At 31.5% G+C, this 16,978-nt stretch overlaps 1 long non-coding RNA gene across 1 annotated transcript; it reads left to right on the top strand.

Annotated features, from left to right (window-relative positions):
- The first annotated feature begins 4,691 nt into the window (after positions 1 to 4,691).
- Positions 4,692 to 5,487, top strand: LOC107959587 (uncharacterized). The gene is made up of 2 exons (XR_001700841.2): positions 4,692 to 4,975; positions 5,244 to 5,487. It is a non-coding gene; the product is annotated as an uncharacterized lncRNA (long non-coding RNA).
- The last annotated feature ends 11,491 nt before the right edge of the window (positions 5,488 to 16,978 follow it).

Below are 16,978 nucleotides of genomic sequence, written 5' to 3'. Positions count from 1 at the left end.
ACAAGTATGTGAAACATGATAAATGACTAAGTTTATCCATGATTATGATTTATTAAATGTGATTACTTGGCTAATGTGATATGGATATGTGTTAGGCTATGGCCAAGTTGGTTTTGTTTGTATGCTTACCTTATATGTGAAATAATGGTAAGTTAAGTTCTATGTTATACGAACTTACTAAGCATTAAATGCTTACTCTGTTTTATTTCCTCTATTTTATAGTAACTCAGAAGCTCGTTGGGTTGGAAGCTTAGCGGAGATATCTCACACTATCCATCGGCCCATTTTGGTACATATAGAAAATTAATTTTGGTTATAATGGCATGTATAAGGTAATTTGGCCAATGTTGGTTTATAAGTATTTTGTTGTAAATAGCCATTGGAATGGCTTGTGATGGACATGTTTTGATGAATATATAAATATATAACCTTAATGTGTTTGAAATGGATGAATGACGAAAGTCATGTAGTCATATTGATGTTTGGTTTGTGTTAATATATGTGGTAATATATCATGTATAAAATTTGGTTTTAGGCTTGTTTTGATTGTTTGTTTGTGGCTTGTGGATGTGTTAAACTGTCAATATAGGTGGAAGACAAATTGGGTGAGAAAAGTGGCCTTAGAAATGACCTATTTTCGTCCAAATGGGTAGAGACACGGACATGTGTCTCTGCCGTGTGTGATATACGGCCTAGCACATGGGCGTGTGGTTCGGCCGTGTGTTCTTTATATCTTTAAAATTGCAAAACAGAATGCTTAAGTATTATCACACGGCCTAGCACACGGGCGTGTGACTTGGCCGTGTGACCCCTGCACATATTGAATGCAAGTCAGTATGTTCACACGGCTTAGCACACGGGCGTGTGGCTTGGCCGTGTGACCCAAGTCAGTAAGCACCCTAATTTAGACACGGGCTGGGACACAGCTTTGTGTCCTTATTTCGAATGCCCACATAGCCTGAGACACTGGCGTGTCTCTTGACCGTGTGAAACACATGGCCTGGCCACAAGGGCTTGTGTCCCTTGCACCTTTGAAAAATTTTTAAATTTTGCGAAAAATTCTCTAAGTACCCGGTTTAATCCTAATTTGTTTTTAATGCATATTATGGGCCTCGATAGCTCATATAAGGGACAATATGATTGAATATGATTGAATATGATTCATTTCATATATAAATGCTAAATGGTATGAAATATTTGTATTTGATCTGTAAATTTTAGTAATGCTTCGAAACCCTGTTCCAGCGACGGATATGGGTTAGGATGTTACATATAGGGAATAACTTAGGTTTTTTTAACAAGGAAATCTAATTTACCTTTTTAATGTTATCTATTTTTTTTCCTTTTTAAAAATTAATTTTAGTTTTTTCATATAAAATAAAAAACTTGAGATTTTACAAGAACCTAGGGGAAAAAATCATTTTTATCTTTTCAAATTCTTTTGTTGTTGTTGTTGTTTTTTTTTTGTTTCTAAGTAAAAGGGAAAAACTTGAAGTTTTATAAAGATTACATGGGTTTTTATAGCGAAAACTATTGAGTATGACTCATGTTTTAGTGTCATTTTGTGAGATAACCTTCAAGTTAAACTCTGTTTATTTGTTTCAGTTGAACTTTGATTAGTCTAAATTATGTTATTATTATTTGACATACGAATTTAGCTTATAAAAAGGCTCTATTACAACCTTAGAAAATACACCCATTAAAATATTAGAAGTTATAATATTTTTGGAGAATCTTGTGTTTACGTTTTGAGGGTTCTTTATTTTCGAGTTTCGGAGTTTAATTTTTATTTTCATCTTTTGTATTCTTCATTCTTTTGCCATTATAGTAAAATTATCTTTGCCCATAGTTTTTTATCCTCTTTGGAGGGGTTTTTTCACGTTAATTTTGTGTGTCCAATTTATCAATTTCTTCCGCTATTTTTACTTGTTCGTTATTTAACCAAGCCAATCCCCAACAAAAACTTATAGGGAAAATTATTTTATTTTATTTTTTTAATTTTAATTTTAATTTTAATTTTTTTTAAAAAAAATTAATTTTAGTTTTTTTTTCCAATACAATAACATTGAATTAATTGTGGGTGACCAAAATGAAAATGATTTTTAATGGCAATGCCTAAAATGAAAATAGTTTTTAATGACAATACCTAAAATGAATTTTTTTTTATTTTTCAATGGCCAAAATGAAAATTTATGAAAGCTTAATGACCAATTGTGTAGTTGCTCATAAAAAGTTCTAAAAAAAAAAACCATAACGTGTTTCCATAAGAAAGTTGTTTGCCTTTAACTAATATAGGGGTAAACTAGACAAGTCGACTAAATTATTAATAAATTTAAATTTTAGTCACTAAATTTTAAAAAGTTAAAAAAATTTATTGAACTATTCGAAAGGTTTTATTTAAGTCACTAGGTTGTTAAGTTTTTTTTTTTTAAATATCTGGCTAGCATGTTTTCAAGTGACAATTTGACGATCAGTCAGTACCCATCACTATATAGAAGAACATACCTTAAATCAAAGTCGATTTAATGGCCAGTATCAAATATAAAAGAATTAAGCTATTTGGATTTCAGTTCGCAGATTTGTGATATTCAAAGTTATTTCATGAAAAGAAATTAAATTGTAAAAGAGAAGAAGAGTGAGAGCTTTCAATTGGTATAAACGATGTGTCGAAACCACTTTTTTTGAAAACGGGAATCAACTTTGTTTGAAAATGAAAATTAAAACGGGAGTCGCCACCGATCTTTATTAGGTGTGATCAGATCACCTTTGCTTTAATAAAACATTTTAGTTCATTAAAACGGTATTTTTGGTCTACGAAACTCGAGAGAATGGGTTCAGGAGTCGGTTACGTGCGAGGAAGGATTAGCACCCTCGTCACACCCAAAATTGATACCAAATTGATTAGTTAGTGTCTTAGTGTCGAATAGTTAAAAACTGAGAACGAATTTAAAGTACGATCCTTTTTTATTAATGTTGATTTTAAAAATGCTTGAATTAAACCAAAACGATTGCTAAAGATTTCCTCGTCTCAAGATAGAGAAGTATCACATCCCATAAGTTAGGACACGATACCATGAACTCCCGAGCGCAAGTTTATCTTTAATTTTGATTGGATTTCCATTCATTTTAAAACGCAAAAGGATATTTGGCTATTTAGAATCAACGAGGAAATCGAAACCCCGTAAGTTAGAGCACAATTCCTCGATGTTCCAAAACGCGAAACATTGCCTTATTTTGAAATTTTTATCTTTGAACCATAGCGAGTATGATATTTAACAATGTAGGTTGATTTTGTTTGAAGTAAAATAAAACGATCTAAGTTGGATAAATGCGTTGGGGTTTAATTCGTGAGGCAATGATATGAAATACAATATAATAATGAGTATGGACAATAAGACATGAATAACATCACACAAATGTACGACAATAATATGAAAATATAAATGAACAAATTATGGTACATACAATGATAGTAATGACTCGACATACATTATTTACATGCTAACATTAGCAATCGAGGAACAATAAAAACACATATAACAATCTAAAAAATAAATAGTGTAAAGCAAATCAAAATAAATAAAGCGTAAAAACTATTTAAAAAGATAATAAATAAGTTTTAAAAATAAATAAAGTAAAAAAATGATTATTTTTTTAAAAATCAATAATGTATAAAACAATTTTAAGAAAAGAAAAGATATATATATATATATAAATTTTAGAACAAGTAATATACACATATGTACATAAAGGTATAAAATGGGTGATATAAAAAAAAACTTATAATGAATAAAAAATAGAATACTTAAAACAAATAAATAGAATTTTGAAAGGTGTATAAAACAATTTGAAATAATGAAATATTTTAAAATAAATAATACATGAAACTATTTTAAAATAGAAAATGATACTTTAAAGTAAAGAAATGTAACAATTTATAATATTTAATATGAATAATATTTTAAACATAAGGTAAAATAATATAAAGTATTCTAAATAGATCAATAAAAAAATAATTTAAAATATCATGTGAAAGATTTAAAATAAACATGCAAAATAAAGAAATATAAAAGAAGCAAACAGTTTATAAAAGTGAAAATAAAATAAATAATATATGTATAATTTTAAAGTAATTGATATGTAAAAAACTTGGAATAAACAAAAATAAAACAGTTTAAAAATAAACAAATGACAAATTTACAAATAACATATAAAGTTTAAAACTAAATAAAATATATAACATCTAAATAAATAGTAAATAAAACATATAATAAAATATGATAAAACAGTTTGAAATAAAAGGGACAATGATTAAATTAAAATCAAAGTAAAAGAAATGGTATAAATCATAATAATAGAAAGCTGCTAAGGACCATAATGAAATACGCGCGAAAGAGTGGGGGTTAACTGGGAAATTACCCCCTGACCTCCTATGCGCAGCGTTTCAGGGGCCTGGCTCCTCAAATGAGTGGAGGACTAAAATAAAAAAAAGGAAAATTTTTGGGGCAAAAATAATAATAAAAAAGTAACATGGGACCACATTGAATCGCGCCACCAAATCAGAGGGACCCAATGCGCAAATAGACCATTAGGTCGAAATGCGCGGATCCTCCACTGGGTACGGGTCGGGTCGCGCGTTCCCCCCTAAACGGTGTCGTTTTGAGGCGTGGGGGTTCATGAAACAGTGTCGTTTCATCATTGTTATTTAAACCAATAACTTTTTTTATTTCATTTTCCAGCCCCCATTTTAAAAAAAAAAAAGAAAACAGAGAGCTTCTTTGCTCTCTCTCCTTCTCCCTTTCTCTTTATTCGGCTAGGGTAATATACCTATCATCGCCTCATCGCTGAACCGCCGCAGTTCCACCATGGGCGGTGGTCGGGGTCACTCAAAAAAGGGACTTTGACCCTTATTTCTTGTATTTTGAGGGGGCCAAACTCATTCAAACCATTACCCGAAGGACTAGGGTTGATTCAAGTAAGTCCTCCCCCCTTTTATTTCAAAATAGATCGATGTAAAAAAAAATCAATAAGAAGAAACAAGAAGATGAAACGAAACTAAAAAAACAACCTTTTGAAACTTTTAATCTGCTCTTGTATTTTCAGTGTGCATAAAAAAATAGAATAATCGGGCTCTTATAGCCGATTAAGATGACTATCTACTTTTACATTTTTGTCGTTTTTGCTTGATTTTTCTCCTGTACATGTATTACTCTCTTTGTCTTCGTATTTACTCCTTGTTGCAGGTGTTAGAGAGGAGTGGGACGCGTGGATGGGGCGTTCGAGGAGTGCGACGAGGAGGCGCACATGGTGGTAGCAAGCAGTGAGGTATGCGGCGGCAGAGGATGGGGCTAGGATTTGCTTGCTGAAAATTTGATAGCTAGTGGGCTTTAGGGTTTCTATGATTTTGGGTCTGAAATGGGTTTAGGTTTGGGCTGTTGTGGGTTTTAATTTGTAAATGGACTTTAAAAACATTTGGATTGTTGTTTATTTATTTGGTTTTTATTTTATAATTTGGCCAGGCCAAAATTGGCCCATTACACGATGCAAACGAAAAAGATCATATAATAATGATTTTAACAATGCAATAACTTAAATGAAAACTTTTAAATAGTTCAATAATTATTTTATAACTTTTTTAAAATTTAGTGATTTAAAATTTAGTGATCAAAACTTAAATAAATAAATAAAACACCTAAGGAATATAGGTATTCATAGGTCGGACCCAACTAAAAATTTAGATCCGTTTGTTAGGCCTGCAAAAAATGGGCCTAAAATTTTATTCAAGCCCGACTCGGATAAATATGCTAAAATTCAGACCCGGTCCGCTCCGCTTGTATTAATTTTTTATATACTTTTTAAATATATATAATACATCAAAAATACTAAAAACATCAAAATATTTCCGAACAAATTCAAAATAAATTTTTAAAAAATATGTATACTTAAATAATACTAAGATACAATTTAACAAGTAACTGCCTCTAAAATAATAACAAAATTAATGAATGCCTCTAAAATAATAACAAAATTAACAATAAAACAAGTTTTATACAATATCCAAACAATAATAACAAAACAGTAACAACATAATAATAAAATGATAGTAAAATAGAGAGAAAATAATAAAAAAATAACGTTAAAAAATATTGTTTTGTCTTTTAGTAAATTCGGGCCAAGCTAAAGCCCAGATAAAATATATCTTATTCGAGGCCCGACCTATTTTTAAACGGATTTTTTTTTGTTCAAGCTTATTTTATAAACTTATATTTTTATCCAAATTCTATTATATTTTAAGCAAACCTTCGGACTGAACCGAGTAACCTGACTCGTATATAAGCCTTTCCTGATCCTATTTGTAAGACTAAAAAATCTATGGTTAATTTACCAGATAATAATTCACACAAGAAAACGCGGTTCCAAGTGAACCACGGATTTAGCCTTGCATAGGTGCGACGACTTGACCAAGACTTCAATGAAATTATTAATTATAAGGCCTCTGTATTTGCCTTTCTTTTTTCAAACAAAAGCACTAACTTTTTTTAACTTATTAGAAATGTGGTTGGTTATTAAATAATAAATTTAAAAAACATTAAATTATTAGGTAGGTAAATTTTGAATGTTTCTTTTGCATTATTTTATCTTCAATAGCTCATAAAAATTATGGGAAAAATTCAGCACTAATTTAAATATGAAATTATGAAAATATTTTTACGGCTAATTAATATTATTATAAGAATTCTTTTGTTATTTTATATTTGTATATAATATTTAAAATAAAACAACCGAAAAATATTATTTAAGAACTAAATAGAAGATCAACAAATTTAAATAAAAATATCTTATCACACCACCCATAATCATTTCTTGAAATAATTTTATAAATATATATGTATATTTAAACAAAAACTATAGCTTTCAAATTGCAGAAAATAAATGACTATGTGCCCACAGCCATTAGAGGTAATGAACATGGTAGCATACCTTTTGTTCACAAGTGGTTTTTTTTTCTTTTTACATTTAAAAGTAATAATTAAATCTTAGTTTTAAGATTTTAGTCTCTAATGTGTTTCTAACATGATTATTCCGTACATTTTATAATGTTACTAATTAGTCTAAATAATTAATATTGTTAACTTTTTTATTAAAACAGTACGTGGTTACATATAACTTGAATATCTTAAGAGTCTTAAAGATCAACATGTGACTCTTAAATTGTGTTAAAATTTGAGATTTAATCTATATATTTTAATTTTTATACACAATTTAATTCTTCTCCTTTTATAATATCATTAATTAATTTAAATAATCAATATTTTTAATTATTTTAATCAAAATGTTCATGTCATTTTTTCTTAAAAACATTATTTCAAGAGAAAAATTATTTCATCATGATTAAAATATGTCTTATTATCTTTGTAAATTTCTGGGTGGCAAACTGTTGATGGAAGATAAAGCAAGGACCTTCACAGGCGTAAGCGGAACTAGAGGATACATGGCAGCAGAGTGGCAGAAAAATACTCCAATATCACTGAAGGCTGACATTTACAGTTACTGAATTGTGCTGTTGGAGACTGTGTTTTGCCGACGGAACTTGGACACTAATGTATCAAAACCAGAGGAGGTCATTCTATCAAGTATGGTGTATAGATGTTTGATTGAAAAGGAGTTGGATAAGCTAATGGTTGGTGAAGAAGTGGATAAAAGAAACTTGGAAAGAATGGTGATGTGGCACTTTGGTGTATTCAAAATGAACCAGCTCTTCGTCCTTCCATCAATGCTGTGATGATAAGTATCGATATTTTAGTGTTTGGTATTGATACTTGATTAAATGAACAGTTTTTAAAATAAATAGAGTATCAAAATAATATCAATTTTTATTTGAGTATCGATATTTTTTCATAAAATATTGATACCATAAATTAATTATCGATACCATTATTTTACAAAAAAAATAATTAAATTTTAGTATCGATTTTCAGAAAGGTATTGATTTAGTATTAATTATCGATACCATTATTTTATAAAAAAATAATTAAACTTTGGTATCAATTTTCAGAAAGATATTGATTTAGTATCAATACCTACTATGGATTTGCATTATTGATTTTAAAACATAATGATTTTGAAACTTAATCCTATTATATGATTGGAGTTCACAACTAGATCCTCTTTGAGTCCAAAATTAAATTATATATTGGTTTACATGTGATTTATTTTTAAAATTTTAGAGTTTTGAGTATAATAAAGAAATTATCAATTGTTGAGCTTTGTCGTAACATTATTTACTCAGGTTCGACAACTAGACCATGTAATGGGTATTACATTACTCCTATATCATCAACTACAAAAACAAAATAATAATAATAATAATAATAATAATAATAAATGGGTTATACAAGCATTCTAAGATGCAAAATCATCAATGATAATATCAACATCAATGTTTTCCCAAAAATCTTTCTCGATTGATAAAATTGTCAGACCATTCAATTGTTCTTGTGACATTGACAACCTCAAGTAGGTTTTGATTAACTTTAGCTTTGAATTTTTTTTTTCAGATGATGCCACTATCACAAGGACCGTTAAAAAAATTCTATAAGCGATTAAAAGATTCAAATAGCAATCTATAGATTTAACAAACTTAAGAATTTTAGTGGCTGACACTAATTCATTCGGTAAAGTAAATTGCAACACTTTCAATTCAAAGAAAAGATCATTTAAATCAACATCTGATGAATCACCATAAGAAAAGGTAGAGTGAAAAGTAGCATAACATTCTATCGGTTCCTTTTCATCCAATGACTTTAACTTGTTTGAATCAAACAAAAACCCAAAAATACTTTCAAATGTTTTTAGTTGCTCAAATATGCTCTTTAAAGAAGTAATTGTCATGTCTACAATAATTAAAAAATAATCAACTCTAAATAATTCATCAACCGATTGAATTTCTTCATCCTCTTGGTTATTCTCATTTAATTGTTTTTTTTTCTAATAACATAACGCTTTGTTGGAAGGGTAGGCTCTACATCCATATTAAGTGCAATACTTTTAACAATATTCATACTAGAAGTAAAACCTTCATCTCTATACTTTTCAAAATATGACAATATACCTTCTAATTTCTTTATGGTAGTGTCAATGCATATAGACTTAGATTGCAATTTATTGCTCACCATATTTATAGTAAATAAGATTTCATACCAAATTATCATACCAAGCAAAAACTCAAAACTCCTAAGTGCATTGATTAGACTCTCCACTTCACTCTTTGACTTTGCATAATCACAAGATTCATATAATTCCAACAAAGCTAATCTTATTTGGAGAGTTTGAAATCTAATAGCTTTAACACTTTTAATTTGACTCTCTCAAGTATTAGATAAAAATTTCACAGTTATTTTAGGGACATTATCAAAAAAAAATTCATCTTTTGTAGAACTAAAAAATAATGAATATATGTGTTGAACAATTCCAGAAATGAAATAACTATAATGCAAAAATATGTCATATCACTAAGAGTAAGAATCAGACTATCACAAGCAGAAGACATATATAATGCTCTCGAATTTATTTCAAAAATTACTTTTCGAATTTATTTCAAAAATTACTTTTGAACATCTTAGTGCTTCCCTTTCATATTGGAACCATTATCATAACCCTGACCCCTTATATCATCAACATTAAGATCAAGAGACTTCAAAACATCTTGTAATTTATTTAAAAGTCCCAATCCAGATGTATTATTCACCTTCAAAAATTCTAAAAAGTACTCCTCAATTTTTATTTTATTAGTTGACATATTCACACATCGTACTATTAGAGTTATTTGTTCTTGATGATTAATATCAGAGGTATAATCAAGAATTATAGAAAAATATTTCTCTTCTTTAATGGTCTTAATTATAGAACTTTTAACATTGTGAACCAAAAAGGATATCAACTCATTTTGAATTTGATGCAGTCGTTGAAAGCACCAAAAATATCCTATACCTATTAAATAATGAAAATAATAGTATAAGGGAAGTAGGGTCAAATCCTCAAGGACCGGATTTGCACAATTGCTTGTTCCTCGAAATCCTGGTCAGAATCGTGCCTAAGAAAACCTGCCTACCTGGGAAAAAAATAAAAAAATAGAATTAAAAGTTATGATTTGAAAAAAATAAAATAAAATTAAAATTAAAAGTTTTGATTGAAATTTCGAAAATTAAAATTAAAATAATAAAAATAAATAGAGTTGAGGAAAATGTGTTCTTATGCAGAGATTCCAGCCTTCAGTTATCTCGATCCGCCTTGGGTTCAATCCTCGGCTTTTAGGTGATCTTTCTCAAACAGAATAAGACAGTTGTTGTGGAAGAAGATGCCTACGACCACCAGCTTCAAGATTTTGGACTTACGATATAGCGGGACCTGACTCTAGCCAACAATCGCTTTTGTAGGATCATCTTATACTAGATCATCACTTCTCAATGGCGAATCCCATGCCATTTTGTCTCTTGGGCTCGTCAACCTCTGACGCAGTAAGCTAACGAACCGACTGTGCAACCTTCCCAAAATATACAAAGCGGCCGCTCCTTGCACACGTTGAAAAGATCACTTTTTAAGAGACATGAACAAAAGCGTCGACCCCGTAATGTGGAGAAACAATGAATACTCGTTTGAGAAAGGTAAACGTGGATTTTAAACCTCATTAACTTTTTTGGGGATTTTCGATAACCTTTGGCTAGATAAATTTAGTGGCTCAATGATTTTTGGGGAAAAGGAAAAAAGTACAATGGAAATAGAATTTTTATTAGAAAAAAATGGAAAGAACAAAAAGCTAAACTTTTTGGGAGTGGGAGTGTTTACAGGAAAAGATGAGTTGAATTGTATTACTCCATCCCTTATAGTAGTAGAAAACCTAGTCTATTCCAAATTAAATTCTAAAAGATAAATATAAATAAATAAAGATAATTAAAGATAAAAGCTAAAATTAAATCTAAATAACAATCATTGGTAATTATCCTAATATAATTAAAAATTAAATAGAGTCTTGTGCTACAAAATCTCTTCTTTTGCATTTTTACTCCCAAAATCTTCCACACTTTGCATTTTTGGCACCACTTCTCTCCTACTTCGCATGTTGGCCCAATTTAACTTCAAATTCACGCTTTTAGCCCCCAAAATCCACTTTTCCTTCAATTTAGTCCCTATAAGATAAAAAACCATAAATAGCTCAAATTAGTAGGATCATACTCAAAATAAACATATAATTAATATATAAAAATATGTCATTCTAGAGTATTATGAAATTCCCCTTACTTATCCTATGCTTGCCTTCAAGTATGGTTTCTATCCACTGTGAAATTTAGATCCTGCCATAAAAGAAATATCACTCCAAAGTTTTATAAAAATTAGTCAAAATGCATATGAAAAATAAAGAGAACCCTTAGCTTGCTTTAAGTAAAATTGAAAAAGTATTCCAATTAACACACAAAAATTAAGATCGACTTGGATTATTTCATGAAAATTAGGTAATTTACCAAACCTATCAAGACACGCTATTTGTTTCTATCTTTAGTCCCAAATTTTATTAATACATCTTTTTTTTTTACTTAAGAATATATTGAACCTTTTGACGAGAAGAGAGATGACAGCCAAGCACCCCACCCCGGTTACTCAGCCCAACATACTCCTAATTTTTATTTTCTTAAGAACATATTGAACATTTTGATGCGAAGAGGGATGACAGCCAAGCACCTCACCCCGGTTACTTAGCCCAATACAATCCTAATTTTTTAAAAATAATTCCGGTTAGTTGAGTTTTACCTAACACGTCACACAATCCTTTGACGCGAAATAGGATGACAACCCAAGTACGCTACCTCGGTTACTCAGCTAATCACGTCTTAAGCTGCACTTATAACTACGGAAACATTATTATTATTAAACAAAAATTTAAATTTGGAGGACTTAGGAAAAACAATCAAGTGTCAAAAAATAAGCTTCAGTAACCACCTTAATAGTCATGAACATATTTTAAGCATGCAATTGTTTTAAGTGTCCTCTTTGTATTTAGACTTAATCAAATTTACTAAAAGTAAAATAGGGTTAACTCTATTAATCATAATTATTTTAACATAATATAAATAAAACAGTAGAGATGAAATCAATTATAGCAAAATCATAATTTTCTCAGAAGACAAAAATCATGCTTGTAGCTTAAATAGTGAGTAATTCCTAGTAAAAATCTTAGGCATGAAAAAAGACAGAATATTCTAAAAAATTAAATGTGGGTAAAAACGAGCATAAGGCAGCAGCAACAATAACACAACACTAAAAATAACAGATAAATGACAAAAATAATAAGGAATGTCTTCCCCTACTTAAAACACATTGTCCTCGATGTGGAAGAAAATAAACAAATAGGTGGAAAAAGTTTAGAAGAACTCCCTGTGTAATTACTATCAGAGAGGATGGCACACACAGAGAGGAGAACAATGGTGTGGTGGTTTCGTGCGGAAGGGAAGAAGAAGGCTAAGTGGCGATGGGTGGCGATGGGGTAAGTAACGCGTGCAACGACGACTCAGCTTCGGGTTCTCCCCATGGTGGCTGAAAACAGGTGATAGAAGGGTGGTGGAGAAGATGCGGCGACTGATGAGATTTTTGGTGTAAAAATGGGTTTATTTTTAAGGTTTGGGGGTGTATAGGAATGGTGTTTAGCCGAAGGGAGAGTGTTTGGAGGCAAGTTTTATGTAGTCATGGGGCAGGGATGCACTATTCTTGGTTGGAATAAGGACAGGATAAAGGCTGTTTGTTAAAGTATGCCAATTCCTAAGTTTTTTTTCTCGCCGCTTTACTTAGATAGAAGAAAAGAAATTTATTAATATTTAAAAAAATAAAATAATAAATAATAAAAAAATAAAAAGAAAGAATAATAAAAAAATAAAAATTGGGTTGCCTTCCAACAAGCGCTTATTTAACGTTGCTAGCTTAACGCCCCAACTAGTATTGGGGCTGTTCCAACTGAATTCTTTCATTCGTATAGTCTTGAAAATTCTCCCTTTTTATCACATCTACCATATTTGGGTTGAATCGTCCTTGCACCTCTTTCTTTGGTTCGTATTTTCCTCCAAGAAAATCTTATGTGTGCCTGTCAGGGGGTTAATCCTTTTTAAGTTGGCAATGGTCTCACCATTCTCCAAAAATGCACACTTGAGATGCTCGAGAAGTGGTTTTAGTTTCAGATCTGGTGCCTGCACAACAGAAGGTAGAAGTTTAGTATCCATAGGAGCCAATAATTTATTAATAGATTCAAAATCATCAGACATCATTTTAGATTTATCTCCATAAGATGACTCAAAAGTTTCTTCTACTAATGAGTCAATTACGTAGATACGGTTTATGTCCAAGATTTCACTAGGACGACTAATAGCGCCATAAACGTTAAACTTTAAGATCTCCCCGTCAAACTCCATCGTGAGGGTTCCGCTTTATACGTCAATCTTAATATTTTCGGTACTAAGGAAAGGTCACCCCAACAAGATGTCTGAAGATCTAGGAGTGCTATCCTCCTCCATTTTTATCACATAAAAATCTATAGGAAAAATAAGTTCGTTAACTTTTACCAATACGTCCTCGAGAACTCCTTCGGGATGCACAATAAACATGTCTGCTAATTGAATGATAACACCTGTTTTCGTCAAAAAAACCCGCATTAAGTGGTTCATAAATAGAAAAAGGCATGACATTTATGGAGGTCCCTAAATCACACATATCTTTTTTAATTCCTAAGTGACCTATTTTGCATGGTATTGCAAACATGCCCCTATTTTTGCATTTTGCTGGTATCCTCCGCTGTAACACTGCAGATACATTCTCACCAACGCTTACCCTTTCATTACCAATTAATTTTTGTTTGTTGATGCAGAATTCTTTGAGGAATTTGGCATAACGCGAAATTTGTCTGATGGGATCCAACAGTGGCATATTGATCTCGACATTTCTGAATGTTTTGAGAATCTTCTTATCCTTTTTACCTTTCCGACATTGGTTCAATCGTCCTAGAAATGGAGGTTGAATTATGGGCAATGAAGGTTTCGCTCACACCTGTTTATCGTTTTTGGGCTTTTCTTTGGCAGAATCTTGGCCAAGATTTTTGCCAGGAATTGGTTCCAGTACTTTTTCACTTCGCAATGTCACTGCATTTGTATGTTGTCTTAGATTAGGTTCTATTTGTGACGACAACTTCCCTTATGAATTCATTTTCTCAATTGATGTGGTCAACTCTCTTATAGACGCCTCGATTTTCTGTTGAAAATCCTTTGTTTCCTTTTGAAAATAAAGTGTTTGTCGTAGAATTTGCTGTTGGAAATCAACTGTTTACCGTTGTATCTGCTGTTGGAAATCAAACATATTAGCTGCTAATTTATTGATCATGGTTTCTAAAGAATTACCTGATTTCGTAGCTGTTGTAGAACCCGATTTTGGTATGGTTGGTTATACTGTAGATTGGCCCCATAACATAAGTTGGGATGGTCCCTCCATCCTGGGTTGTAGGTATTAGCGTAAGGGTCATATTGCCTCTGTGGTGGCCCAGGAAAATTTTCCACAGCATCTAAATGAGCCATAGTATCATCATACAAACTAGGACATGCATCAGTTGTATGTTCAAGTGTAGCACATATTCCGCATACTCGGGTTGGTTTTACTTTTTTTGTAACAATAGAATTCACAATATTAGTAAGTCTATCAAATTTATCTTCTAAGGTAGAATTACATAGCTGGTGAACCCTTCTAGGGGGTTCAGGATTGGCTCGGAATTGCTGAGTATTTGCAACCATCGTGGATATCAAGTCCCTTGCTTATTGAGGAGTCATGTTGACCAATATTCCTCCACTAGCGGCATCCACCATGTTCATCTCTTTGGGTTTCAAGCATTCATAAAATATTAGAGAAGAGATTGTTTTGTTATACCGAGTTGTGGGCAGCTCGCACACAGCTTCTTAAATCGCTCTCAATAGTCTTAAAGAGACTCTGCTTCTTTTTGCCTTATTCAAGCAATCTCTCTTCTTAACTCAGCCACTCGTGATGCTGGAAAAAACCTATTAAGAAACAAACGAGATCAACCCAAGTTGTAATAAATCCAAGGGTAGATAAAATAGCCATTCCCTAGCAGAATCTGTTTGGGAGAAAGGGAAAGCACACAATTTAATTTGATCCTCAGTTACCTCTTAAGGTTTCATGTTAAAACAAACCATATGAAACTCTTTCAGATGTTTGTAAGGATTTTCGTTTTGTAACCCACGAAAAGTTGGCACTAACTTGATTAAACCTGACTTCAGTTCAAAATCATTATCCATAGTATGATACGCGATGCACAATAGCGGTTGTTCTGGAGGAGCTTCGGCCAGTTACCGAATTGCTTGAGCCATTGGTTGATGTGTTAGATTTAGATTTTCGTTAACCCTAGCGTTAAGCACTTCTTCTGGTGAATAGACTTTTACTTTTTTGCTTACAAGTGTTTGAGTAGGGTTTTCATTAACCTTAGACTCAACTTCGTTGTCGACTTCAATTTTTGGCGGTGGGTTACATTAAGTCTCAACCACCGCTGACTACTTTTTCCTTAGCTGTGTTTCCTTGTGATTAGCTCTCGCAGTCTTTTCAATCTCTTAATCAAACGCAAGAGTTCCTGGAGCAGATCTGGTCATAAGAAACAAAAAACAGGGTTAGTACATTGCCAGTCCCTAGCAACGGCGCCAAAATTTAATGCGGTCGTTGAGAGCACGAAAAATATCCTATCTCTATTAAATATTGAAAACAATAAAAATAATAGTATAAGGGAAGTAGAGTCAAATCTTCAGGGATCGAATTTGCATAATTACTTGTTCTTCAAAATCCTGGTCAGAATCATAGCCAAGAAAACTTGCGTACTTGAGAAAAAACAAAAAAAAAAGAATTAAAATTTTTGAACTGGAAAAAAATAAAATAAAAATAGAATTAAAATTTTTGATTGAAATTCTGAAAATTAAAATTAAAATAATAGAAATAAATAGAGTTGAGGAAAATGTGTTCTTATGCAGAGATTCCAGCCTCCGGTTGCCTCGATCTGCCTTGGGTTCAATCCTCAACTTTTAGGCGATCCTTCTCAAACAGAATAAGCCTGTTATAGTAGAAGAGGATACCTACGACCACCAGCTCTAAGATTTTAGACTTACGATTTAGCGGAACCTGACTTTAGCCAACAATCGTTTTTGTGGGATCATCTTATGCTAGATCATCACTTCTCAATGGCAAATCCCAATCCATTTTGTTTCTTGAGCTCGCCAACCACTGACGCAGTAAGCTAACGAACCTACTGTGCAACCTTCCCAAAATATACAGAGCGACCGTTCCTTGCACACGTTGAAAAGATCACTTTTTAAGGGACATGGACGGAAGCATCAGCCCTGTAATGAAGAGAAACAATGAATACTCGTTTGAGAAAGCTAAGCGCGGATTCTAAGCCTCATAAACCCTTTTAAGGATTTTCGACAACCTTTGGCTAGTTAAATTTAGTGGCTCATGATTTTTTGGGAAAAAGAAATAAGTGTAATGGAAATAGAATTTTTATTAGAAAAAAAATGGAAAGAACAAAAAGCTAAACTTTTTAGAAGAAGGAGTGTTTACAGGAAAAGATGAGTTGAATTCGTATCACTCCGTCCCCTATTTATAGTACTAGAAAACCTAGTCTATTCCTAATTAAATTCTAAAAGATAAATACAAATAAATAAAGATAATTAAAGATAAAAGCTAAAATTAAATCTAAATAATAATCATTGGTAATTATCCTAATATAATTAAAAATTAAATAGAGTCTTGTGCTACAAAATCTCTTCTTTTGCATTTTTGCTCCCAAAATCTTCCACACTTTGCATTTTTGGCACCACTTCTCTCCTACTTCGCATATTGACCCAATTTAACTTCAAATTCACGCTTTTAGCCTCCAAAATCCATTTTTCCT

Source organism: Gossypium hirsutum, chromosome A05 (assembly GCF_007990345.1).
Source record: "Gossypium hirsutum isolate 1008001.06 chromosome A05, Gossypium_hirsutum_v2.1, whole genome shotgun sequence".
In the NCBI taxonomy this organism is placed as follows: Eukaryota; Viridiplantae; Streptophyta; class Magnoliopsida; order Malvales; family Malvaceae; genus Gossypium; species Gossypium hirsutum.
The sequence above is the reverse complement of the archived record's forward strand: the minus strand, read 5'-3'. Positions and strand labels throughout refer to the sequence as shown.